This window comes from Podarcis erhardii, assembly GCF_964252035.2.
Source record: "Podarcis erhardii genome assembly, chromosome: 1".
NCBI lineage: Eukaryota > Metazoa > Chordata > Lepidosauria > Squamata > Lacertidae > Podarcis > Podarcis erhardii.
The window spans coordinates 55,097,988-55,124,305 of record NC_138497.1 but is presented as its reverse complement, the minus strand read 5'-3'; the positions used below and the strand labels follow the sequence as shown (position 1 = coordinate 55,124,305).

Sequence of the window (26,318 nt, the reverse complement as noted above, 5' to 3'; positions counted from 1 at the left end):
TTTAAAATGTGTAGTTGCAAAGCATCCTAAAATCCATAATTTCCTTGACATGTTATGCATATTATGAAATGTAAGGCTAGTCTTATTATTTTGAATATAAAAATGAGCTTCAGTTGTAACCACATCCTGCCATTCTACAAATTGACTGTTGCACAAATGATCAATCTTGTGTGCATCAGAATACCAGTACATGCTGATTAAACCAGGCCAGCTAGACAACACACACACACACACACACACACACACACACACACACTCTACCCTATTGGAAACACTCCCTATGTGTGTATATTGTGCTATTCTTTCAACAAGGTTTGCTATGAGGTCAAAGTCTTGTATTGAGGTTAGCATTATTGTACTAATTGTGTCTAATACCTGAATTATTTTGCTGCCTTTTATTCAACACAGTGACAGATAAGTACACCATATATCTGCTCAAAAGACATTTTCATACTCTGTATTTTTTAAAAAGAGGATTAATGATGCATCCTGCTGAACATCAGGAAAATGTACAGTGACCTGTTTCCTGGGCAAAATGCCACGTTAGGGGACATTTTTACCTAACAATCTTCCTGTTAGTGCAAAGAAAGAATATGCAAAGAGTGCTATACATTTTTGCATCACCTACTCACCAGTGGCTGTTGAGGATGCAATATAAAGGATTCACAAAATCTGCTGCTTTGTTTATTATTGAGATTTACACTCTGCCCTTCAAGCATATTATCAGAGGGCCTTACAATAAACTATTAAAAGCACTATAAAATAAAACAAAAATACATCAAAGCAAGCTGAAAGCAGCAAATGGATACAAACAGCATAAAAATAACACCAAAATAACTAGAGTAAAAAGAGATGAAGAGAAGTTTCACAACTTGAAAAAAAAAACTTTTTAAAAAAAGTATTTTGTTATTGAAAGATGTTGTTTTTCGAAGATGTCACAATGGGCTCCAGGTGAGTCTTTCTGGGGAGAACACCAGGCCTTGACACTGAGAAGAATTTCTCACTGATGTGTCCATGGCACTTCAGATGGCAAGGAAACCAGAAGAGGAGCCTCTGCTCTGTAGGTGCCCATTGGGCTCAGGAGACAGAGACCAGAACCCTTGCCTCACCCACCCAAAAGTATTGGGCCCAGGGACCATGCCTAAAGTATTCCTCCATCAACACATCCACAGCTGTGGGGCACTGAAGAACTAGAAAGATTTATGGCAACTGCTCACATGCTTGGAAACAGCATGGGATTCACCTATAACAGAGGTGGGAGTGGGAGACAACATGCAGATGAGGTTTGTATTTATCCCACTGAACATCCTGCATAGATAGTTAATAAAATGCGGTCCTTCAACTTCAACGAGCTTGCAGGGCAGCAGCTGAAGAAGGAGCAAAAAGGGTTTCCTCCTGTGTGTGTTTCTTTGTGGCTGATTAGCTGCTCTCCCTGTGCAAAGGTCAGAGGGGGCAGGGTTTCTGTTGAGGTAGGTGATTAGCTGTGGGAGGAGCTTATCAGAGCTTGCAGGGCAGTGGTGCGCGCAGTTTCATCCATCTTTAGATTTAGGGGAGCTAGTCTCAAACGTTTGTTGGGGGAGACCTAGGGGTTTTTTTTTGGGGGGGGGAGTTATTTGTCCTGTCTGCACGCTTCTTATGATGGAGGACCGCTGTAGCCACCCCCAACGACACGTTCTCAAGATGGAGAGTGAGGGAACAGCTGCAGTCGCCTGCGGTTCCTGCACAATGTTTGCCATCTTGCCAAAGGTTGCAGGCAGCTTTACCTGCAGCAATTGCATGTTGATTGCCCTCTTAAAAGACAAAGTCCAGCAACTGGAGGAACGTGTAGCTACGCTCCAAAGAATTAGAGAGCTGGAGCTCTTCTTGGAAGCAACAGAGCACACCGTCTCCACCAAGGAGGAGACAGGGGACTCCCCTGAGAAGGAGGCTAGTTCACCAACACAGGAGCCAGATATATGGAGAAACGTGACTCAAAGAAGTAGGAAGCCCAGGGTTCGCTCTGATTGTTTAGAAATACACAATCGCTTTGAGGTCCTCTCCCCTAGCATGGAAGACGAAGAGCAGACTCCATTTGAGGATCTCTCCCTCATTACAGTCGATCAGGTATATGAAGACGAGCAGCAAAGTCAGTCCTCAGGGAACGTGCAGGCGACCTTGGAACGAACAGCTCACGGAAGAACCCCGACCAAACCTAAGAGGAGGCGTGTAGTGGTGATAGGGGATTCCCTACTGAGGGGAACAGAAGCAGTGATCTGTGGGCCTGACAAGATATCTCGGGAAGTGTGCTGTCTCCCCGGGGCTAAGATCCAAGATGTAACTGAACGACTGCAAGGAATCATAAAACCCACTGACAAATACCCCTTCCTCTTGGTTCATGTGGGAACCAGTGACACTGCAAGCAATAGCCTCCAGAAGATCAAAAGAGACTATGAGGCTCTGGGCAGGAAATTGAAGCAATTAAATGCACAAATTGTCATCTCATCTGTCCTCCCAGTTGAACGACGTGGCCCAGGGAGAGAGAGAAAAATAGTGGAAGTGAACAGCTGGCTTCGCAAATGGTGTAAACAGGAACGGTTTGGATTCTTAGATCACGGACTGCAGTTTCTTGAAGACGGACTTCTGGCAAGTGATGGGCTGCACCTCACAACGGTTGGGCGGAATGTTTTTGCCAAAAATCTCAGAAACCTCATCAGGAGGGCTTTAAACTGACTAATGTGGGGGAGGGAGACAGTGCTCCTGAAGGTAGGAGTCTATCAATTGATGAAGATGATCATCCAAATGTCATAGACCAAATGGAGCAAACAGCACGCAGACCTAGTGATGGGAGGAAAAAATCCTTAAATAAGAGACACGGGGGAATGATTAATGGACTTCAATGTCTGTACACTAATGCGCAAAGCATGGGTAATAAACAAGATGAGCTTGAGCTCTTGGTACAGCAAACTAAATATGACATAATAGGCATCACTGAAACCTGGTGGGATAAGTCCCACGACTGGAATGTAATAATGGAGGGATACAATCTATTTCAGAGAAACAGACCAGAAAGAAAGGAGGAAGAGTGGCATTATATGTCAGGGATTTGTATACCTGTGAAGAGATCCAAGATTTAGAACCTCAAAGCCAAAGTGAGAGCATTTGCGTCAAAATTAAGGGAGAGAAGAATAATAGGGACCTCATTGTGGGAGTTTACTATAGATCCCCAAGCCAAACGGAGGACATAGATGATGCCTTCCTGGAACAGATGGCCAAGCATGCAAAAGGAAGGGAGATAGTAGTAATGGGGGACTTCAATTACCCGGATATTTGCTGGATGTCAAACTCAGCCAAGAGCATAAGGTCAAACAGATTCCTCACTGGCCTTGCAGACAACTTCATTGTCCAGAAAGTGGGAGAAGCAACAAGAGGAACAGCCATTTTAGATCTGGTCCTAACCAATGTTGATGACCTGGTTAGTGGGGTAGAAGTGGAAGGATCATTAGGCGAGAGTGATCATGCTCTTCTGAAGTTTACTATACAGCGGAAAGGAGCAGCCAAGCATACTAGGGATCAATTTCTTGACTTTAAGAAAGCTGACTTCATAAAACTTAGGGAAGTGCTGGGTGAGATCCCATGGACAGTAATACTAAAAGGAAAGGGAGTTCATGATGGCTGGGAGTTTGTTAAGAGGGAGATAGTAAAAGCACAACTTCAGGCAATACCAATGAGACGGAAACATGGAAGGTGCCTAAAGAAGCCAGGGTGGCTATCTAAAGAACTTTTAACTGAGTTAAGATTAAAAAAGGATGTGTACAAAAAATGGCAAAGGGGGGAAACCACCAAAGAGGAATTCAAACAAATAGCCAGCACGTGTAGACACAAAGTCAGAAAAGCTAAAGCACAGAATGAACTCAGGCTTGCTAGAGATGTTAAAAGCAACAAAAAAGGCTTTTATGGGTATGTTCGTAGCAAAAGGAAGAACAAAGAAACAGTGGGGTCACTCAGAGGAGAAGATGGTGAAATGCAAACAGGGGATACAGAAAGGGCTGAACTCCTCAATGCCTTCTTTGCCTCAGTCTTCTCCGATAAAGAAAACAATGCCCGACCTGAAGAATTTGGAGCAAATGATTCAGCAGAGGAAACACAGCCCAGAATAACTAAGGAGATAGTACAAGAATACTTGGCTAGTTTAGATGTATTCAAGTCTCCAGGGCCAGATGAACTGCATCCAAGAGTATTAAAAGAACTGGCAGATGTGATCTCAGAACCACTGGCAGTCATCTTTGAGAATGCCTGGAGAACAGGCGAAGTCCCGGCAGACTGGAGGAGGGCAAATGTTGTCCCTATTTTCAAAAAGGGGGAAAGAGAGGACCCAAATAATTACCGCCCAGTCAGTCCGACATCAATACCTGGGAAGATTCTGGAGCAGATCATTAAGCAAACAGTCTGTGAGCACCTAGAAAGGAATACTGTGATCACCAATAGTCAGCATGGATTTCTGAAAAATAAGTCATGTCAGACTAACCTGATCTTGTTTTTTGACAGAATTACAAGCCTGGTAGATGAAGGGAATGCAGTGGATGTAGCCTACCTTGATTTCAGCAAGGCATTTGACAAGGTGCCCCATGATATTCTTGTAAAGAAGCTGGTAAAATGCGGACTTGACTATGCTACCACTCAGTGGATTTGTAACTGGCTGACTGACCGAACCCAAAGGGTGCTCATCAATGGTTCCTCTTCATCCTGGAGAAGAGTGACTAGTGGGGTGCCACAGGGTTCTGTCTTGGGCCCGGTCTTATTCAACATCTTTATCAACGACTTGGATGATGGACTCAAGGGCATCCTGATCAAATTTGCAGATGACACCAAACTGGGAGGGGTGGCTAACACCCCAGAGGACAGGATCACACTTCAAAACGACCTGGACAGATTAGAGAACTGGGCCAAAACAAACAAGATGAATTTTAACAGGGAGAAATGTAAAGTATTGCACTTGGGCAAAACAAATGAGAGGCACAAATACAAGATGGGTGACACCTGGCTTGAGAGCAGTACATGTGAAAAGGATCTAGGAGTCTTGGTTGACCACAAACTTGACATGAGCCAACAGTGTGATGCGGCAGCTAAAAAAGCCAATGCAATTCTGGGCTGCATCAATAGGAGTATAGCATCTAGATCAAGGGAAGTAATAGTGCCACTGTATTCTGCTCTGGTCAGACCTCACCTGGAGTACTGTGTCCAGTTCTGGGGACCACAGTTCAAGAAGGACACTGACAAACTGGAACGTGTCCAGAGGAGGGCAACCAAAATGGTCAAAGGCCTGGAAACGATGCCTTATGAGGAACGGCTAAGGGAGCTGGGCATGTTTAGCCTGGAGAAGAGGAGGTTAAGGGGTGATATGATAGCCATGTTCAAATATATAAAAGGATGTCACATAGAGGAGGGAGAAAGGTTGTTTTCTGCTGCTCCAGAGAAGCGGACACGGAGCAATGATTCCAAACTACAAGAAAAAAGATTCCACCTAAACATTAGGAGGAACTTCCTGACAGTGAGAGCTGTTCGACAGTGGAATTTGCTGCCAAGGAGTGTGGTGGAGTCTCCTTCTTTGGAGGTCTTTAAGCAGAGGCTTAACGACCATATGTCAGGAGTACTCTGATGGTGTTTCCTGCTTGGCAGGGGGTTGGACTCGATGGCCCTTGTGGTCTCTTCCAACTCTATGATTCTATGATTCTATGATTCTAACCCAGTTCTGTGTCTTATAGTCCGCTGTGGTGCAAAACAGTGTTCTTTTGGCCACCAGCAAATAAAAATATACCCGTGCATGCTGGGGTGTGGCATGGACTAATAAAATCTGCCACTGTGGTTTTCAGATCAAGCTCAAACAGTTGAAATCGTCTGCAAGTTCATTTTGTTCCCCTGTGTAGTTGCCCAAGGTAAACAAATGTGATGCTATGGAGAAATCATTCTGTATTGATTGATTTGTACAGTCCATTTCACAAGCTTAAAATTGCTTATTTAATTGAATGTGAAGATTTGATTCCACAAATTGTTATGCATCTCAATAGTAGGGCTTGAATGGATTTATACTTAATAAGCAGGAGACTATAAAAATTCACCAGACTCATCATCCTAAACTAAGACCTGCTTTGCATGCCTTCCCATCAATATTCACACCTTGCAGCCTCTCTTTTTGGTCACTCATTCATGATGCCAGACTCTACATCAATGGGGCCCCATGCATACTTCCACCAGATACACATGGTATATGGATATTAGCCAGATGCAACCATATTTACATTTATGTATCCTATTATATTTTGAAAGAGCCCAGGGTAGAATTAGCCTGATTTAGTGTAGGTTAGGCTAGGGGAAGAGACATCTTGCTATTTCTAAGGCAAAAGAAACAAAGCAGCTCTCTGTTATTTGTTTCAGAGACACAATAAATCATTAAACTGACCATGTTTTGTCCTGGGAAACAATACTACTTCATTTATTCAAGTTATACTCTGACTCACCACAAGAGCTGTTAACTTTGTTCTTTTTAAATGAAGTCTCAGGCAGTTATCAGTTCAAACCATGAAGGATACTCATGTTACCATGGTGATAGTTGCCCCCAAAATAAAATAATTTAAAAGGCAAACCCCTAACATTTCACGGCAATTCCATTGCTAAGCAGGAAGGCAGCAACACAGCTTGTGGACTTAGCAGCAAGCTGAACGGTTCTCTATATTTATGAAGATGGGAGCAGAATGTGAAGTGCTTTTCTTCTTTTTTAAGTGAAAGCCTACATGATTATCCAAAGTCTTATTAAGGTCTTTGTTTAGTTGATGATGTCTTGTACACAGAATAATGGCAGGCATGTGGTGTGAGGTTATCAGTCCTTCGTCATGCTGTTCTATAGCATAATAATAGGCCTCCAGCACCAAGTCGAGAATAAAACAAAATATTTTCTTGACACTTTTGTGCCCCATCATATCGACCAGAGAAAGGAACTGTGTGCCAAAAGCACATTCTCATTGATGTAGCACTGTGCTGAAGGTTTCACACAATTTTAAAAAAATAAAAACTGGAGAGGAGAGGGCAAATCAAAGTGGCCTCTGAAATTCCCATGACAGGGAGAAACTTGGAGAATTTTCACAGGGGGTGGGGTGGACAGAACAACTGCTCTTACAATAGTAAGTGTACAAGGTGCCAGGTGGACTTTTTTGTGCTCCATTCTTTAACTCTTCCCCACATGCTCATTGTGTTAGACATCTCACAAAGGCTCACTGTGACCACAAAATATTGTGTGGCCACAGTAAGGGAGTGCTTCCTTGCTGGAAAAAATTGGTGCACCTCAGTGAGTGTGTCCTGGTGGTTTTGTTTAGCTTGCATGGAGAATAAAAAAGAAACCATTTAATATAAAAAGCACAATCTTCACTCATGTAACCAATGAAAGTTTTCCTGATTTCTTGAAAGAAGCAGGAAAGCCAAATGGCTCTTTGGAGTTTTGCCAAAGCAGGACCTGTGCTCAACACAGCACTAGTTTGAGAAGCGGATTTCAATTTAAGCAAGTGCTGGGGGATTTGTGAGCCGCCAAAAGAACACATGATACAAGAAAGAGTTATTAAATAAATATTAGAAACCACGAATGAAAACAGAGGGAAAGCATCCAGAAGCTTAATTTAAAACTGCTGTCATCAATATTAGTGTAGACTTGTGGTCAGGCTTTGCTGAAATCAATGGAGTTTAATGCTTGTCCAATGACTCAGTAAACTAGGTAGTAAATTTTTCAGACTGAGCCAAGAGCAGTCACAGTTAATCAACCTAGCTCCACAGGTTGAAATTCACAAAGGAAGATGGTTGTCTTGTTCTCCCACACACATTTCTAAATTCCTCTTTGGGAAGGATGGAAGAACCTGACATCCATTTTAAGCTTCCACATACTTAGGAGAAACTTCCACATATTCCCCACCCACCCACCTTCAGTTAAAAAATGAAGCAACAGCAACCCAGAAAATCAAACTTAATGTCTCGGGGAGGGGGATTCCATATATATTTAGGCTCACCTGTACTTAGTCATATGAGCTTCATGCATCAAGAAGAAATATAAATATAGCTTGAGAGTAGGAACAGGCAGATCCACCGATTTCAGCTTCTTTGTCATAACACTAGAATTTGTGGGCATCAAATGAAGCTGGTTGCTGAGAGATTCAAGACAGCTAAATGAAAGTACTCATTCATGCAGTGCATAGGTACAGCCATGGAACTTCCTCCCACAGGAAGCAGTGATGGCCACCAACCTGAATGCCTTTTTAAAAAGGACTATGCAGAGAGAAGCAATGCCATGGTGCATCTGCAACAGCACTACTGGATGCCTTCATCTGCCCAGCTGCAACAAAACATGTCTCTCCAGCTTCAGTCTCTAAAGCGACAGCAGGCACTGTAACCTTCCAAGAGTTTGACTTCTCTTCCAATGGCGCAATCCTCCATTATCTCCCAAGACAGATGGATGCCAACAACAACAATTGCAGGGACCCTCTGCAATTCTATGGTTCTATGGTTTTCTGAAATAGCCTTTGCCACAGGCAACCTACTGCTTGGAGGGAAGAAGAAGCCTTTCACAGCATCCCAGGTCAACCAACAGCTCTTCAAATTGTCCCATTCTTTAGCTTACTCAGAAAATTATGACATCCAGGCAGCTTCTCTTATCAAAGGGAAAGTATGAGTTTCTGCTATAAGGATAACTCCACAATTAGACTGCACCATCTGAACATAACAAGCCCGTCTGTTCCCCTTTCCTGCTTTGATTGCCTATGTGTGTTTTGAGGGTGGAGAATAGATTAGAAAATTAAGCTTGTGGAGAGAATGAAAATTACAGGTTGCAACTAATTAATATAACAAACATGTCAATGCTTCAGTTAATCTATTAAGTCCTTCACTGTAACTGAGGAAGCACAAATGGGTGTGGTTTTTTGCATTACATTTTCTGCAGAAATAACTGAGCAAATCTTAAACACAAAACACAAGTGAGATAGCCTGGACATATTCACTAAAGGTCTGGTGATGGAATCTCCATTTCTAAATCTCACGGGTGTGTTGTGTACATCATTAGAAATGTAAAGCCTTCTTCTCCCAAGACCCAGCGCTTTTTATGTGGCTGCCCCCATTGTCCTTGGCATTCTCCATATCAGGAGGATGAATAAACCACTAAGCAGTTTACAAGAAAAAAAATAGCAATAAAATGTTAAAAACAAGCTATTAAAAACATTTGAAAGATCATTTAAAATCTGGTTAGGTTTGCTTAAACAAACAAAATTAAGCAGGCACTGAAAGGAGCACAGTGAAGACAGCTGCCTAATGTCCATAGGTTGTTGTTTCTTACAAGTGTGGAACGAGTATTATGTAACACTTCTAACAGTACCAGTTCCACAGATCAAAGCAGTCAAATGGGCACATAAGGGGTAAGGAGATCTAATACCACCGTTCCTTCCTTAGAGCAGTCCTTCCCAGGATGCCAGCAGTTGTACCACTGTGAGCATCACCTGTTCAAAAAATGTGTGTTGGGGTCATAGGTTCACTTGGACTATCTCTAGAACTGCCACCCTGCAGCCTTGCTCTCTACCAAACATGTTGATATATGCACACAGAAGAATCCTGATTGGCTAGAATTTCTCATGTGGAGGAGTGCTATGCAACACATAGGTCTTCTACACATACAAGGACCATGTGCATCTAACATGCAGCCAGTAGAGGCTGTGGCCAGAGCATGGTGGCTGCATGGATTGTACGGTTGACAGATGTGATCTCACTCCCAACAGGTGAGGAGTATTTATACATTCCTAGGGATTTTGAAACATTTCCCTGAGCAGCAGTGCTCAGGAAAGGTAAACTATCTGTGGTATTGAATCATCAATATTCTTGCATGTTGCTTTGTTTCCATATGCATTACATTTCAGTAAATCAATCTGAAATACATTTATCTGTGTATTTAAATAAATAATACCATAAAAACCATTACTATGAGACTTGGGCAAACAAACAAACCAGCAAACCTTCAAATGACAGGGGTTTTAAGATGGGGCAGAGAGGAGAGGAAAAGAAGAGGAATGTACAGGGAGCTTTGCAAGTGTCAGAAGTTTGTCAGTTTCATTCTTCTTCAAAGTGAAGGATGAAAAGGGTCACTTAAATCACATTTCTGCCTCCTGAACTTTTCTAAAATAAAAACAAATGAAGGCAATATGCAGCAAGCTGCAGTGGTCAGCCAAGATACATAACATCTTCCCGGAATGACAAATGATAGCTGTTGAAAAGGATAGTTTGATAAAGGGACAAATATGTTAACCCTGTCTCTGTTTGCCAGTTACCATTTACCCATGTGTTTTTCCAGCACCCAGTCCTGAAACAGTATCATTACAGAGCTTGGAAGAATTAAAAGGAAACTTAATCTATAATCAGTACCAACTCCTCTCCACATTATGGTCTTTATTCTTCATGCCACATAGCAGTTTTGTTCAGTGGCACAGAACATTTTGATCCCCAGACTGTCTTTTGGTACAAATGCAAAATCAGCTGTGTGGGCAAATTAAAAATTGAATATCTGTAAATATTCACTTATATGTTTTGAATTTTCAACACACTCCAAGCACACACACACACTTTCTTATGTTGATCTGTTTGATCTCATGTTGAAATAGTTGTGGAGCATCCTAGAACTGCTGGTACGATAAGTTTATGTTTAGTGTCAGAAAGATTAAAGCTAAAGAGAAGATGTCTTGAAATTTCTCCCCCAATGGGTGTTTTTTTTCCAGATCACGAAGAACAGGGGAGCTAGGGAGGCAATGGAGTGTTCGATATATGTTAACTGGAAATAAAAATACACAAACAACCCATGGCCATCTTGCAACAATAAACCAAGCTCAATCCTGCCTCTGCCAAAAATCTGAATAAATTCTAAATAGGAAGCCTCTTCTGCAGGGAAAGAAAACTTTTGAGAAACTGAAGAGTGGGTCTCGGCACAGCACACTTCCATTTAATTTGTACAATAATCTATAAGGGACGTGGGTGGCGCTGTGGTCTAAACCACTGAGCTTCTTGGGCTTGCCGCTTGCAAGCTCAGTGGTTTGAATCCACGTGATGGAGTGAGCTCCCGGTGCTCTGTTCCAGCTCCTGCTGATCTAGCAGTTGGAAAGCACGCCAGTGCAATTAGATAAATAGGTACCACTACGGTGGGAAGGTAAACGGCAGTTCTGTGCACTCTGGCTTCCATCACGGTGTTCCATGTGCCAGAAATGGTTTAGTCATGCTGGTCACATGACCCAGAAATCACATTTCTGCCTCCTGAACTTTTCTAAAATAAAAACAAATGAAGGCAATATGCAGCAAGCTGCAGTGGTCAGCCAAGATACATAACATTTTCCCGGAATGACAAACACCGGCTCCCTCGGCCTGAAAGCAAGATGAGTGCCACAACCCCATAGTCGCCTTTGACTGGACTTAACAGTCCAGGGATCCTTTACCTTTTACCATACAATAATCTATAGTTCTTCAATGTAGAAAAAAATGTGAGCAACTATTTATTAGGACCTATAGAAAGTGAAGGCAGCAGGAGCTGTAGAAAACACCATCACCCATACCTATCTTTAATTGTAAAAATAATTAAAATCCTTCAGATTAACACTTACAGTGCTTCCAATTTATTTGCATGTCCTACCATCTGCCATCCACCTCCCCTTGGGAATATTTGCTTTTTTCCAGCATCCATTCATTTCTGAAACAGATCCAGCTCTTTACCTTGCTCAGATTATTTTGTGCATAACAGGTTGCCAGAATGCCAGACAATTTGATTCATTTGGGGGAAGGGGCGGGCTGCAGCTGGCTTGCTTTCGAAAAGGCTATTGAGTATTAGAAATGTTAATATGCTTGTTAGCAACATCATTTGCTAATGAGTTACAGTAGCTACATAGACATATCGAGTGAGTGTCGGAAACTATCCGGAGCTGAGAAGAGTTGCAAAATGCCTACTAAATCATGCATATTAACAATACATTGCCACCATATTTAGACTCATCCAACAGTTCCGAGTGAACAGAACCCTGCCTTAAGGTTCCCACAAACACAGAGAGATATTGAATGAGCTGAAAATGTCACCTCTTGTCTAAAATGCTTATGCACTACATTCTGTAACGTACAGTGGAGATAAGAAATCCAGTCTATAGAAACCATTATCAACATATATAAGTTGAATATTTCATCTACCTGCTTTCAGCAAAACGCTTTTAACCTTTTAACACTGGGCAACAATTTTTTACTTTTTGAATGTTGTCTAGATTTCTACAACTGATTTAGGGTATTTTTGCACTGCTGAATCAGGAAATGGCATCCGTTTCTCTCCATCAGGTCAGGTTTACTGTAGACTGAATGGTGGGCATTGATAAAGGTAAGTACACGTAAATTGCATGTTGCTTCACCATTTTTCAAACTTCAGGGCTTAAACTTCTGTTTCTTGGAACTCCTGGAATGCTCAGCGGCAGGGAGGTCTCTCTTCAGAGTCCAACAGTAGTCAGCCATCATGACTGCGTCCCAGCGACCTTGATAACTGGTTTCCATCTCTTTCATGTCCTGATGGAATCTCTCCCCCTGCTCATCACTCATTGGACCCAGGTTCTCAGGAAACCGGTCCATATGTGAAAATAGGTAGTGCATCTTGACGCTCATGTTGCAACCCAGGTTTCTGAAAGCAGTCAGCATGTTGTTGACAAGTTATGCGTAGTTTCTGGCCTTATTGTTGCCAAGAAAGTTCTTCACTACCAGAACAAATGCCTTCCACGCTTCCAGTTCCACTTCGTTCATTGAGTTTCCAAACTCTGGATCTCTGATGAGCTGACAGATCTGAGGACCGTCAAAGATGCCAGGTTTCAACTTCTCCATGGTCAATCCTGGAAAAGCCTGGCACAAGTAAGTGAAGCAGTTACCATCCTTGTCCAGAGCCTTGGTGAACTGCTTGATTAAGCCAAGCTTGATGTGCAGCGGTGGGGAGAGTATTCCGTCTCTGGCCACCAGAGGGTTGTTGATGACGTTCCTTTTTTTGCAAGGCACCAATTCCTCCCGCACAGGCCAGTCCTTCTTTGTGTAATGCTGAGCACGGTCCCTACTATCCCACATGCACAGAAAACATGGGTACTTGGTGAAGCCAGACCAACAAAAAGTTCACCATCTTCAGGTCAACACAAATAAACCACTTATGCTGATCATAACCAATTTTCTCCAGCACATACTTCACTGCTTCATAGTTCTCCTTCTGTGTAGTTGGGTGAGCCATGGGTATAGAGGCAAACTGGTTGCCGTTGTGTAGCAGAACACATTTCAGTGATCACTTGCTGCTGTCAATGAACAGTCTCCAATCAACTTCCGGGTTAGCGCCATCGCCTAATGGCGGATTCCCTCCGAGCTCCAGAGGGAATCGGCTCAGTAGGAGACGGGTCCTGCCGCGGCGGCGATGCGGGGACCCTCAGAAACCACAGGCGCTGAAGCCTGTGGACCTGGTGACTCCGCGGGCACCATTTGCGCCCTCCCCGACCCGAGAGGGAGCCTTTTTAAAGGCTTCGGAACAGGGGACGGGGAGAAGCGCGGTGCTGAGAGTCGACTGCTACTCCTACTGAGGGAAGCCGCATGCCATGGTCGGAGAGCGCTGACTTCTTCTTCTGAACATTTGGACCTAAAGTAAAAGCCCGTGAGTAATACGGAAATTGGATCTATAAAAGAAAGATTTTTTCTATCTGAATCTGGCACGATCGGGGAAGGCGCAAAGAGGAAGTCCGTCTCCCCGTCTTGTAAACAATTTGAAGCAAGGACTAAATAACTAAGATCGAAAGAATATCTCCTTTTTATTGGATTAAGTTATTAATTGCACGGATTGATAGTATAAGTAATTGTGCTGGAGGGTAAGAGCTAACTTCGAGAGCTAAAGTGCTCCCCCCCCCCGGGACCCGGGAGTGATCCGCAAGAGGAGCCTGCTGAGGAGACATAGAAGATTTTGACAGCTGTCAAACTAGCTGTCAAAGTTGGAAAAAATAGAGAACTTTGTTTCTGATGTTTTTGCTGGTTACATCAGTTACAATATAGTGATAAATTGTTGAAAATAAAGAAGAACTGAAACAAGTTAACTTGATTTTTGGGCTGGAAGTGTAAGGAATACTCAATAACCAGAATCCCTCTAGAGGGGGTTCAGGGACATTACAAGAATGGATATAGGTCGGAAAATACTAGCTGATCTGGATGAGGTTGCTTTTCTCGTGAGAAAATTGCTAGAGCAAAGTCATGTTTTGTCTACAGTCCAGACAGCTGAACAAGAAAAGAAACTTGAGAAATTTGAGGAAGTGGAGAAAGAGACATTTGCTGAACAGGAGGAACAGGAAGGAGAGGCTGAAATGCTGCAGAAGGCAAAGGAGAGCCGGAGACCTGTCAAGATGGATATAAAAGAAAAAAAGGACTGGATGATGAAAATTTGGTTTGAATTGAAGAAGGAGGAATGGAAAGATCTCCTTTTGTGGAGATCTGAAGATCTAGGGACTATCAACCTGATTAAGGTGGAAGTTGGAGCTTCTGGGACATTCGGACTTAAAGGGATTAAGAAACAAGTTTTGAGCTCCACCTTTAAATATGGAGGCCCGGCTGGAAGGAACATGGACATTTTCGGGACAGAGCCCCTCCGAGTGGTTAATACAAAGGACTACCCAAAAAACCGGCAGAGAGGAACTGAGAGAGAATTAAGAGCCTCAGACGTGAGGAATCCAGGCTGATAACAGATGGACTAATGGACAATGGTTCGGGGATCGAAACCGGGAAAGGGAGGGTGGGGTTTGGGAACCCAAAGGGTGCACAAATATATTCTGATCCTTTCTATTGTTTTCTTTCTTTGCTTTGTTATTAGTATAAAAATGGGGAATTCGTGGAAGGGAAATTGGGTCGATCTTAGAAAAAGTCTTTAAGTACTATGATCAATGTATATAAGTTAAAATTTGATATATAAATTGAATTAAATACAATAATAAATTAAGGTTAAAAATTAGGGATAAGAACTTGTTGAACAAATATTTGGACATGGAATACAAGAAGGGAAGGCGAGGGGAAGTTGCGGAAAAAAGTTATTGAAAATAAGGATTGTAAATGTTGAATGTCTTTTAATTCAAATGTTGAATGTCTTTTAATTCACAGGGAAGAAGCATGAGAAAAGTGATCACAATCCTGAAGCGGTTCTTCAAGTAAGCTTCTCAAGTAAGACCTTTGCACAAGCTGTTTTCAATACTTTGAATCTAGAATCTTTATGACAGAGGAGGGGTGGGGAAACTTTTTCAACTCGAGGGCCATGTTCCCTTCTGGTCAACCCTCCAGGGCTACATGCCACTGGTGGGTGGGGCCAGAGGCAAAAGTGGCCACATTTAGAGATCAAATCAGAGCAATGAATGTGAATCGTTGTAACCATATTCAAGTTTCCTTGCCTTTAAGCACCCCTCTTTGTTCTCCATCCAGGCAAACAAGAAGCATCAATCTATCTGAGACCCTGGAGAGCCTTGGTCAGTCAGTGGAGACAAAACAATAGGACCAATGGTCTGAGTCGGTATAAGGCAGCTTTCTATGTTTCTCTCTTCTATGTTCACATGGACAATGTTTTTAGTAATTTCTTACAGGTATCGCTTGCATGAAAGAAGCCAATTCTGTCAGCCAATATGCCACTTGATCAATACATTTTCTCTGCATGAACACACACAGAATGAAGACTATATCAGAGAGGAAGAAATATTTGATCTGTGTAGCAAGCTAACAGCAAGAACAAGGAGCAACTGAAAGTGGCCTCCAGGTGAAAACCAACTTGTCTGCTCCAGCTTCTAGGCTTCGTTGCCTAGATCCTCATGACTTCTAAAGATATCATTCCTTTATACATCTCATAAGGTTCATCCAACTCTGTGCTTTGAAAAGCACACTTTCCACAAGGAAAAAATGCCCTCTGTCATTGCTTTGATATACAGTTCATGGAAAGCAAAGCATGTCGGCATGATTGAGGGCACTCGCTGATGATTAGCGGAGGAACTATGCTGAGGTCTGCTACTTCCAAGCTTAACATGGTATTTCAGATATTTCACTTATGTTGCCGTGAGAAAGCTAGTAGCAAAGCTTGTCCAAGTTGTTCCACAAAGAAGTTAAGTGATCCAGTGTCCGCTTCATTGTATGCAACTGAAAAAAAAATATATATGAAGCAATTCTGCCAGTTTGATTAACAGGCAAGACTCTACAGGGAGACAACTGTAATCATGGCTGTCAGAGCCACAGTTTACTGTGTCCAGCATTCAGATTATTCCACAATCCTACCAAGGTGGAAAATAGGGATCAAACTTTCTGAAAATCTCAGTGTTGAGCTTGTTAACAAAGATTCTTGCTAATTCTCGTCTCCCTCCTTGATTTTGACTTTTTCCTTCTTCTAGGATCTTCTAAAAGTAAAATGACTCCTGAATATTTTATGCATTATTGTATACCATGGTCTTTGTCCATGGAGTTTTCTTGGCAGGGATACTGGAGTGGCTTGCCGGTTATGGTGCTGGAGGAGACTCTTGAGAGTCCCATGGACTTCAAGAAGATCAAACCTCTCCATTCTTAAGGAAATCAGCCCTGAGTGCTCATTGGAAGGACAGATCATGAAGCTGAGGCTCCAATACTTTGGCCACCTCATGAGAAGCGAAGACTCCCTGGAAAAGACCCTGATGTTGGGAAAGATGGAGGGCAGAAGGAGAAGGGGACGACAGAGGACGAGATGGTTGGACAGTGTTCTTTAAGCTACAAACATGAGTCTGACCAAACTGCGGGAGGCAGTGGAAGACAGGAATGCCTGGTGTGCTCTGGTCCATGGGGTCACAAAGAGTCGACTAAACAACAACAATACCATGCTCAAGAAGGTGGTTTCTACATGGGCTGTACAGGGTAGTGAGGGGCAGATGGGGCTCATAAACCTGGGAAGGCAGTCCATCTAGGAGAAGGAAAACTCTAATCCTAAATGTCCACTGCCTTGTGTGATATCTTCGGGAAAAGAAAAGGCTAAGGAGCAAACCCTACACAGATCTGAAGTGGAGTCCCTAAGATGACTGGCTGGCCCCTCCTATGCCTCTTTGCAGCAGTGGAGCATGTCTCCATGCTGGGTGGGGTGGGGTGCACACGCCCATGCAGGGGGTGCGGCAAGCTGTGGAGGTCAAGTGGAGCCCACCCAGCACCCACCACTGTTGGAGCAACACCAGCCCCAAGCAGCAAGGTTGTTGCACCTTTCTTGCACCACACACCTCAGATCTGAGCCTTGCAAAGCTGCTTGGCGAGGGCAGTGTGGGGATGCAGCAACTGTGCATCTGAGCCACTCCTGGGTACAGTCAGGGAAGTTTCAGCAATGAGGGAGGCAGGTGGGGATCCTCCTGGCAATGGGCCACTGGTGAACTGACTGATTCCGTCTGAGGGGCCCCTGTGTCAATGGAGGGTAAGCAAACAGGTGGGTCTCTCCCTGACGTGGATTTTGCAGCAGGGCTGGTAGTGCGCTGGGGACTCTAGATAATGCTCTGATCCGGATCCAGCTGCTGCTCTGCCCTCGTTGCCTTTGGTAGAGACCAGCTGGCCAGGGCAGCAGCAGCAGCTGCCCCGTGAGAGAAGGTGCCTGGGCTGGAGCTGAGAGGCTCACTCCTCAGCAGGTTACCACTATGAGGAACCTGTAGCTGGCTGGCAACGAGGAGCGCTGGGGGCACCTGTGCCTCAAGCAGCTCAGCGGCATCCTGAAGCTCCAGTGGAAGTCGAACCAAGAGCCTATCAAGCAGTGCCTCAGTGGCTGCCAAAGCTCCCATGCGACCTTGGCGCCCAGCAAGGTGGGTGCTTCTGATGGGCCCCTGAAGCCAGTGGCAAGGCAATGAATGGCCTATCATGTTCCCACACAAGCAACCCCCAGCAGCCTTGCAAGGCTGGGATCTGGGGAGAGTAGTGACAGTGCAAGAAAGATGCAACAACCACATGCTGCCTTTGGTGCCCCACCCTCAAAGGCACCAGGATCAGAAAAATTCCAGGATCCAAGAGCGGCAGTTTGTTTTTTTTTTTAGGAATGCTCGCCCCACTAGTAAATGCATTTATTGTCTATTTTTAAATTCCGTGTACAAGCTCTACTTGTCCACCCAGCTGACACAGCACTTGAGTGTGAAACAGGTGTCCCAATGCTATCGCCCCCAGCGCAGCCCAGCCTGCCCTCGTGCTCCTCTCCACGAGTGTTGCTTCCTGCAAAGCTAGGAGAGGAGTGCGGGGCTGCGCCACAGGGAAGGCACTTGCGTGAGGTCGCCTGTTTTGTGCCCTCTCAGAAATCTGCACCCGGAGCCACAGCCCCCTCCCCCCCCCCCCCGTGGCTTGACTAGGGCTGAAATGTTTAATTGATTCCTCAGATAAATCAATTAAAGCTACTTTTAACTTCAGTCAAACATTTCAGTGCTAGTCAAGTGTAGAAGGCTGAAATTCTGTACACACTTACAAATGAAGAAAGCAGATCTGGATCATGCCTTTCTCTAGGGAAGAAAAATACTTTTATTTGTTAGAAAAGACATCCCTCCCAAACACTTATGAATCTAGGAGGCAAGCATAAATCCATACATTAGTAGCAAGAGAACATATAATTACTCCTGCCAAAAATATGTGTTTGGAATGCAAGGATTCAAAATCACTTTTATTTCAAATTACTTTTTTAAACAGTATGATTTGCTGAATGTATTATTATGGTCTCTTCAGATGAAAGAAAAAAACAGATTAATAGCAAAGAACATATTGATTGAAATGTAATTTCTATTACCACTGCTAAAAGGTGTTTTTGCATGCAAGTTGGAGTTTCAGTAAACAAAGCTTTTGTGCATGTTGCTATAACATATTGTTGCACATTTCTATGCTATGTTTTCACCCATTTATACAAAACGGTAAATAATAGTTCACAATGTTCAAGTGCAGCATTTGCTGCCTTTTAATTTATGGTTACCATAAATTAAACATCCCCGTTTCCCGGGGACACTCCACGGATTTACAAATTTGTCCCCGGACAAAATCCATCCCTGGAATGTCCCTGGATTTCATTTAATGTCCCCGGATTTATATTTTAAGTGATGTAGATTTATTAGTAGGGAATGAATGTTGTGTGATTGGTTCAACAGCACAAGACACATCATATGGGGACTTCTGGCAAGGCAAAATGGCAGATGCCACAGCAGTGAGCAGCTCCTGAAGCCAACCAGAGCCAACTACGCTACCAGGCTGGCTCCAGGCTGCTGAGACTTCTGCTGCTGCTGCTGCTGCTGCTGCTGCTGCTGCTGCTGCTGCCGCCACTGCCAAGGGGGGACTGGGGATGCCCGCCACATCAACTGGGGGAACCGTTGCCCCCCTCACAACCCAAATCGAGCCAGGATTGAGAGCACTTGGCCACCCAGCCGACTGCCCAGCAGCCCTCTGGGGCCAAAGCAGGAAGGAGGAGGAGAGGAGGAGGAGGAGAGAGAAAGAGGAAGGAGAAAAAGGAGGGGAGCCCCGACCTTGCCGTGCCACTGAGGAGGAGAGGTAGTAGAGCACTGGGAGGGCAAGGACACGTGGTCGAGCCCAGGCCCGACCTGAGCCTACTCCACGGTGGCTAGCACTCCAAGAGAGCAAGTCGGGGCCCAGAGGAAGGCTGTGCGACAGAGGAGACCACAAAAGAGAAGATATTACTTCTTAATTTTTTTAAAAAAATAACTTTTTTTTTTAAAAAAACTATTTTTCTTTTTTCAAGAAAAAAAAGTGTCCCTGGATTCTTTGAAAAAAATCTGGTGACCTTATTTTAATTAGAAAATGGCTCTTACAAGACGAACGTGCAGGCTCAGAGTGACTGCTTCTCATATGGTGCATATGATTTTGAAGACAAAAAAGTAACATATAATATGTTTTCTGGATCATGTCTCTTCCCAACATCAGTGTAATAAATAACTTTATAAATCCCAGATTCAATTAGACTTGATATCAATTAGATATCAATTAGATATCAATTAGACTGCCATATCAAATGTACTACGGACCGGTGATGTGTAAAATAAGGGGCATACAAAGCCACCACTTTATAAATATAGGCACACTTGAGCTAATTGAAATACATTTAATTTTGAGCTCATTGAAGTATGTTGAATGTTGAAGATTTATATTTAAATCTTCAATAGGTTGTTGAAGTATATTTATATACTGTTCTTTGGCCAAAAGCTCTCAGGGTATTGAACAGCATGTTAATACAAAAGAAAAATACAATAAAAGTAAAATAAATCAATAGAAACAATGTAAAATAGCAAAATCAACGATGACATGCCATTCACATTTGTGCCCATTTTATTTCTATCATGGAAAGGGGAAAATCCATTCCCTTCTGCAGATCTGGTTATGTTCTACTATGGCATGGGTTGCCAATAGAGTGGCCATGGGCACAATGATACCCATGAGGTCTTCCATCATTACTCGCAAAAACTCTGCCAGAAACCAAGCTGCTGTCTTGGTCATGATGTGGTGAGATGGTTACCTTTTTACCTCTTAAAAAGTAGATAGAATTGAAGAAGGAAATTGGAAGAGTGACACTGTTTCCCACTTCTCCTTTCAGCTCTATATACTTTTCAAGGCTCAGATTAATTCTATGGGGTGCAACTTTTATGCACATCCCTTGGAAAAGCTGTGTGTGTGTGTGTGTGTGTGTGTGTGTGTGTACTTAATGTCTTTCAGGGGGCTGCGGCTGCTGATCTGGGGAAGTAGGAAGAGCTGTGTCAGACAGCACCCACACCACTCGTTCACAAATCAAAATATGCCTATGGATATAAAAAAAAAGTTGCTGAACCTTGTATATCCTGTAAATTGAAGGCCATCTCTTTGTATTGGTAATCAATATGATCTTTACATGGCATCAGGCAGAATTTGTATCACATATGACAAAATTTTGGACAGGTCTCTCATTTCAAGTGTGTGGACATTATGCATTTAATTCTATGTGAAATATGTATAAATGCATTTTGGTACTCATTCCCTTAAGGCCTTATTAGGAAAGCAGGTGTGAGCAAACTTTTTCTTTTGGGCACTTTGTGAGGTATGTGGCATCCATCCAGCCACATGCAGCAAGGGCATTTAGCTATTGATATGGAGACTGAATAGCTAATAGCCCGATTCTGCTTGTCACTGTATCTGCAAACAAGCATATAGGAAGAGACACAAGGTCTGCTATGCCATCACATCACCACCGCCTGTGTCACTCTGCTGTTGACACAGGCAGATTCAGAAAACCCAACTAACACAGTCAAATGGGTTGATGTTACTCTATGAACAAGAACCAACACCTCCTGTGTGCTGCAGCAGCGATACGAAACCTTGTAGAGGAATGGAAAGGAACATGGGTGAGATAGGAAGGATGCAAAAACTAGGATATCCTAGGTCAATTTCTTGTGCACCATACTACGGACATTTCAGTTGCCCCAGAGTCAACTAAATCATGGTGCACACATAATGATTAATCATGGTTTAGGAATATAGGTTCCCATACCCAACTAGAATTTAGTGTTGCTTAGACAATACATAGTTTTAAAGAAAGAATTTGAAATAGTGGTGCCAAATGACCATACAATTCAAGAGATACAGTCTGTGAGACTTGTATTTCATGGGATTTTGGCCCCACTGTTTATGTTTTTTCTCTTTGTGTTTCTGACAACCGAGGATAACACTTCAAGCATCTGATGAAGTAGGCTCTAGTTCACGCCACAATAAATTTGTTAGTCTTTAAGGCACCAGAAGACTCTTTGTTATTTTTGCTGCAACCAACTAACACAACTACCCTTTAAAAGTTGCAGGGAACAAATAATGATAAGCAACAAACAATGTGCACAGGGCTCTACAGCACATTTTCTAGCTTGCTTGGGAATACATAAATAGCCACTCCTCAAAGGACATCAAAATGACAGAATTAGACATTCATTCAAAATCCAGACATGGTAAGTGAGACACCAAAATTGTAGTATTCATCCCAGAAGATCTGAGAACTCTCAGTATGAAACAGGTTTTGGCTCTCAGCAAACCCATCCAACTTTTTGGCAAACAGGATCTGCAATGTTAAACATGCTTCTCAACGTCAGGACAGCATCACTTGGGATGTTGCTACAGTAGAAGCTAGAGCAAAAAGCCTCTTGTCCTTCTCTTGTGTATTAGTGTAATACCTCTGTGCACATCATTAATATTACTTAGTACGTTCTCAGTGCTAAAAGAGATGTACACTTTGATTAAACCTGTCTTTGGCTCTGTAGTTTAATATGTGGCATCCCTGCAGCATAAAGGTCACCATGATGCTATTTCTGGGGAGAAGAACTGATCAGACACCAGGTCACTCCACTGATTATCTGGGGCCTTTATAATTTTCTTTGCTAAGCTTTATTAATTATCATCAATCTTGGTCTGCGATGCCCTTTAAAAAGTAAAAGGCTTGAGTTTTCCTAGATGTATGGATGTCTACTGAGAAACAGTTCTGTGATAGAGACTAATGCTTCGAGTTTAGGAGATTTTTTTTAAACAAAACCAAAAACCACAAAACCCTAAGGTGCCTGCAACAAAGGCAGACATCATACTGAAACATGTGAGAATCCTAGATCTTTGCCACATGCCAATGAATAAGATACTGACAACTTTTTTGGGGGTATAAAACCACAGATTTACTAATAAGTAAGCATGAATGTGCAAGGAGCATGAATTAAAACTAATTATCCCCCTGTGAGGTTGACTAACTCTAGGTGCCCCAGACTTTACTTTCTCAGATGGACAACACCGCTGGTGTGCTGGTCCCGGTGGGTTACTGTGTGGCGTGGTCCTAGCCCAGTCCGAGGTTGGGGCGTGGTATGGGGGCTGTTCAAGGTTGAAGCGGGGTCCAAGGCAAGGAGTCGGGTGAGGTCAGGAACTCTGGTAGAAGAGCAGGACAGGGTGTTGGCAGGAACAGGTTACCAACAATGTTGCTCCCGCAACCTGGGACTGGGCTGACTGGCTTTTATCTCCTCTGAGGCATAGGGTGGCCCCGGTCCACAGGTGACTCGCCTCTCCTGGCCTGGAGGCGAGCACTCCTCCTGCGAGAACTTAGTTCCCTCCACCTCTCTGCCCTCAGCCTCTGCAGCTCGGGAGAGGCTGGAGGGTGGAGGGTTACTCAACCCAGAGGCAACCTCACCTTGCCCTGACGGGGCTGAGAGTGGAGCACCTGCAAGCAATGGGTCCTCGATCATCTCCGGAGCCAGAGCAGATTCAGCTGGTGCCTGCTCCTGAGGATCCGGCACAGGTGAGGGCCCTTCAGGTTCAAGCCCCAGCCCTAGCTCAGCAGGTCCTGGAGGCAGGGACTCCTGTGCAGGCTGGGATTCCTCAGGTTCAGCCTCTGAATCTGATTCCCAGGCCATCACACCCGGGCTCCAGTCCACAGATTCATAAACTGGCTGATGTGTAGCCTTTATTGTTAGCCAGCTTTAAAAGCAAGCAGATTGAATCCTTGGCTGTTCCCCACTGGACAGTGTTCACAGGGAAGAAGCATCTGGGATTCAAGTGAGGTTACTCTCCTTAACCACACTAAGCCAGGCAGCATTAAGATTCAGTGTTGCAAGGCAGCTCTTCACCCAGATGATGCCTTCAAGTGCTCATCTAAAGTAGCTCTAGACCCTACTCTGTTTGGCCCAACCTGGCAGCTGTGACAAAAGGAGAGACCACAGAAAGCATAGGCAGCAAGGAATACCACATCCTAGTCAATCATATAGTATGAAGTAGGTGAAAAAGGAGAACAGGGACAACCAATCTCAAAACCAACAAAAACCTACCCCTTGGCTCCCCAAAAGGCAGGGAGCAATGAAGCCCACTGTGCAAAGGGAAGGGTGGAAGGGGGGCTGTGCCAGGTATTAAGAGAGCAGGGATTAAAAGGCACACGACACTACCCATCATTGGCTGTCCCATGATACATGACTCAGGCCAACTAAAGCCAACCAGAAGTCTCTCCTACTTCCCAAAGCAGATGGCACATTCAAGGCTCAGTGGAGTGGCATTCTCAGTTTATATCCAAACTAATTCCGGAGGGGAAAACCCCCAGAGAGAAAAAACAAAGTAATACAAGCATCCAGACATTCTGCCTCCATAATTTCTCTGGTTGCCTGCATTTCATTTCATTTCATTTTTCTTTTCTTTTTCTTTATATATTTATAGACCACATTTCTAGACAAAGTCCTCTCAAACAAGCAAGCTACACTATATACATAAAATTACAATGTTAGATTGTATTAAAAACCAACATTTCAAGAAGTACAATACAGTTTAGCTGGTATACTCAGAGATTTGAGAAATAATAAACACCCTTCTTATGGAAGTACAAAAGTCTTTCTTTGGAATTGTCAGTTATTTATCTTCTCTGAAGGTGGACATTTTAATTATGTACTAAAGGAGATTTGTGGTTTTCTGTTGTTAAGTGCTCTCTCAAAGCACTGCAGTGACCTAGCCCAGCACAAAACACCTATCTTACGAAGCTACAGAATAAAGCACAATGGAAATATATGGGTGGAGATGTACAAAAGTCTATGGAAAATCTTCCCAACACCTTTTCAGAAGCCTTCGGAATTCCAAAACATCTCTTTACTCTCCACTGATTTCGAAAAGCAATTTGGAGATTTGACACCATAAGATGCTAGGCATAAAAGAAAAAGGTTACACTTCTCATTTACCAGTAAATGGCTTTTGGAACTCATGAGTTTGAAGAACAGCTTGTGACTTCTAGGAAGTACTTTCGCAAATCACAGTTGGGGGAAAATGAGCATGTGGTCCTAGCCTTGCTATATATGGCTTGGTCTCATGTTAATTTGACAGCTGACATCAACTAGGAATGCACAGTAGGGTATCTTTCTGATGAAAACCAAAATGCATTTGCTAACCAACATTGACAGCAGAAGTTCCACTATAAAGCAATTAAGCAGTACACTCACACAATATTCAGCATATCCAGTCAAATGACATCTTCTTTGGCCTCCATATCTTTAAGCCATCATGATCTTTTGTATGAGAGAAATTCATTTCTGAAGAGAAGAAGAAAAACCAAAAGTTAAATAAACTTAAATTGTCTTATAAAAGATCTTTGCATGCTTCACTAATTTCTGTGGGGCCTGAATGTTTATCAGCTGGCACCCCAAGAACTAAAAAGCAAGCAAGCAAACAAACAAAAATAGAATTCTTAAGATACCAAAGTTACAAATAATGAGTGGGCTTCAACTGGTGCCCTAATATTCACGGAAGGGCCTTTGATCCAATGGATGTGTCCACAAATGGGAAAAGAGAAGAGGGAACTTTTGCCAAATACTCTCTCCACTGCACTCCCAGTGGCCCCACCCAGCATGAGCACCTGAGAGCTGGGGAACTTTCCAGAAGAGGGTGAAAGATGGCATGGGGGTTGCAGAGGGAAATGGGCAAAAATTGCCTTCCCTCTTAGGGCACAGACCAAAATCCTTCTGTTGACTCAAGTCATACTGTGAATGACTAAGTGCTTTCATAAAGAAAATAAAGGAAATAGTCTAGTGTCATCAGTGAAAAACTTCAGGTTATTTAATACTTTTTTTAAAAAAAAGACCAGTACGAAAATCCGATCATTTCCCTAAGAAAGTGGGATATATTAATATATTTTAATTGCTTCAGTGATTCAAAGCTCATCAAGAATACTAATAAGAATAACTATGAACAGAAAGGTAGTATGATAGGTAATTGAATAAAGTCCCTCTTTTTGCACAAAGACTTGAGTACTTGAAAAGATACTGGTGTCAACATGTATATCTTCATGAAGTGAGAGGAGCTGATATGATACAGCCTTGCTTTTTCCTGCTTTTCATGGAGCAATGCATATGACATTCTATATCTGTGTATTTGTGAAGGCATAATCTCCTGCATTTTTGCAGGCAGCAAGGAATAATGGGTAGGATTCATACTTTGTCATTCTTAGACTCCCTGCTGAAATAAGTGAGGCCCCACCTGTATTGGCATTCTGATAGCATTCCCTTGATCTTTTGGCCTACGTGTCGTGTTTTAATTCTTGTGCTATTTTAACTGGCTTGTTTATCACATGTTTTATTTATAGATGTTTATAAATGTTTTAGTATTTTGTTTTAGTTTTAAGTATGTTGTTCATATTTTAATGTTTACATATTTTTGCATTAAGTAGTATGTGCATATGATAATAATAGTAATAATGATCCCACTGAACTCACTTCAGACTTAGTAAATTAGTAGGTTGTGTCTACTCTAAGCAGATAAAGTATGGAGCTTTA

At 43.0% G+C, this 26,318-nt stretch overlaps 1 protein-coding gene across 4 annotated transcripts in view; it reads right to left on the bottom strand.

Moving 5' to 3' along the window:
• Positions 1–26,318, bottom strand: part of LRRC4C (leucine rich repeat containing 4C) — a 614,780-nt gene that overhangs the window by 354,942 nt on the left and 233,520 nt on the right. For 3 of the 4 annotated variants that reach the window (XM_081835051.1, XM_081835053.1, XM_081835048.1), the window contains exon 2: positions 24,990–25,079. The exons of the other annotated variant lie outside the window; for it this stretch is intronic. The gene's annotated coding sequence lies outside the window, so the exon portion shown is untranslated. The remainder of the gene's footprint in view (positions 1–24,989; positions 25,080–26,318) is intronic. 4 annotated transcript variants of the gene reach the window in all.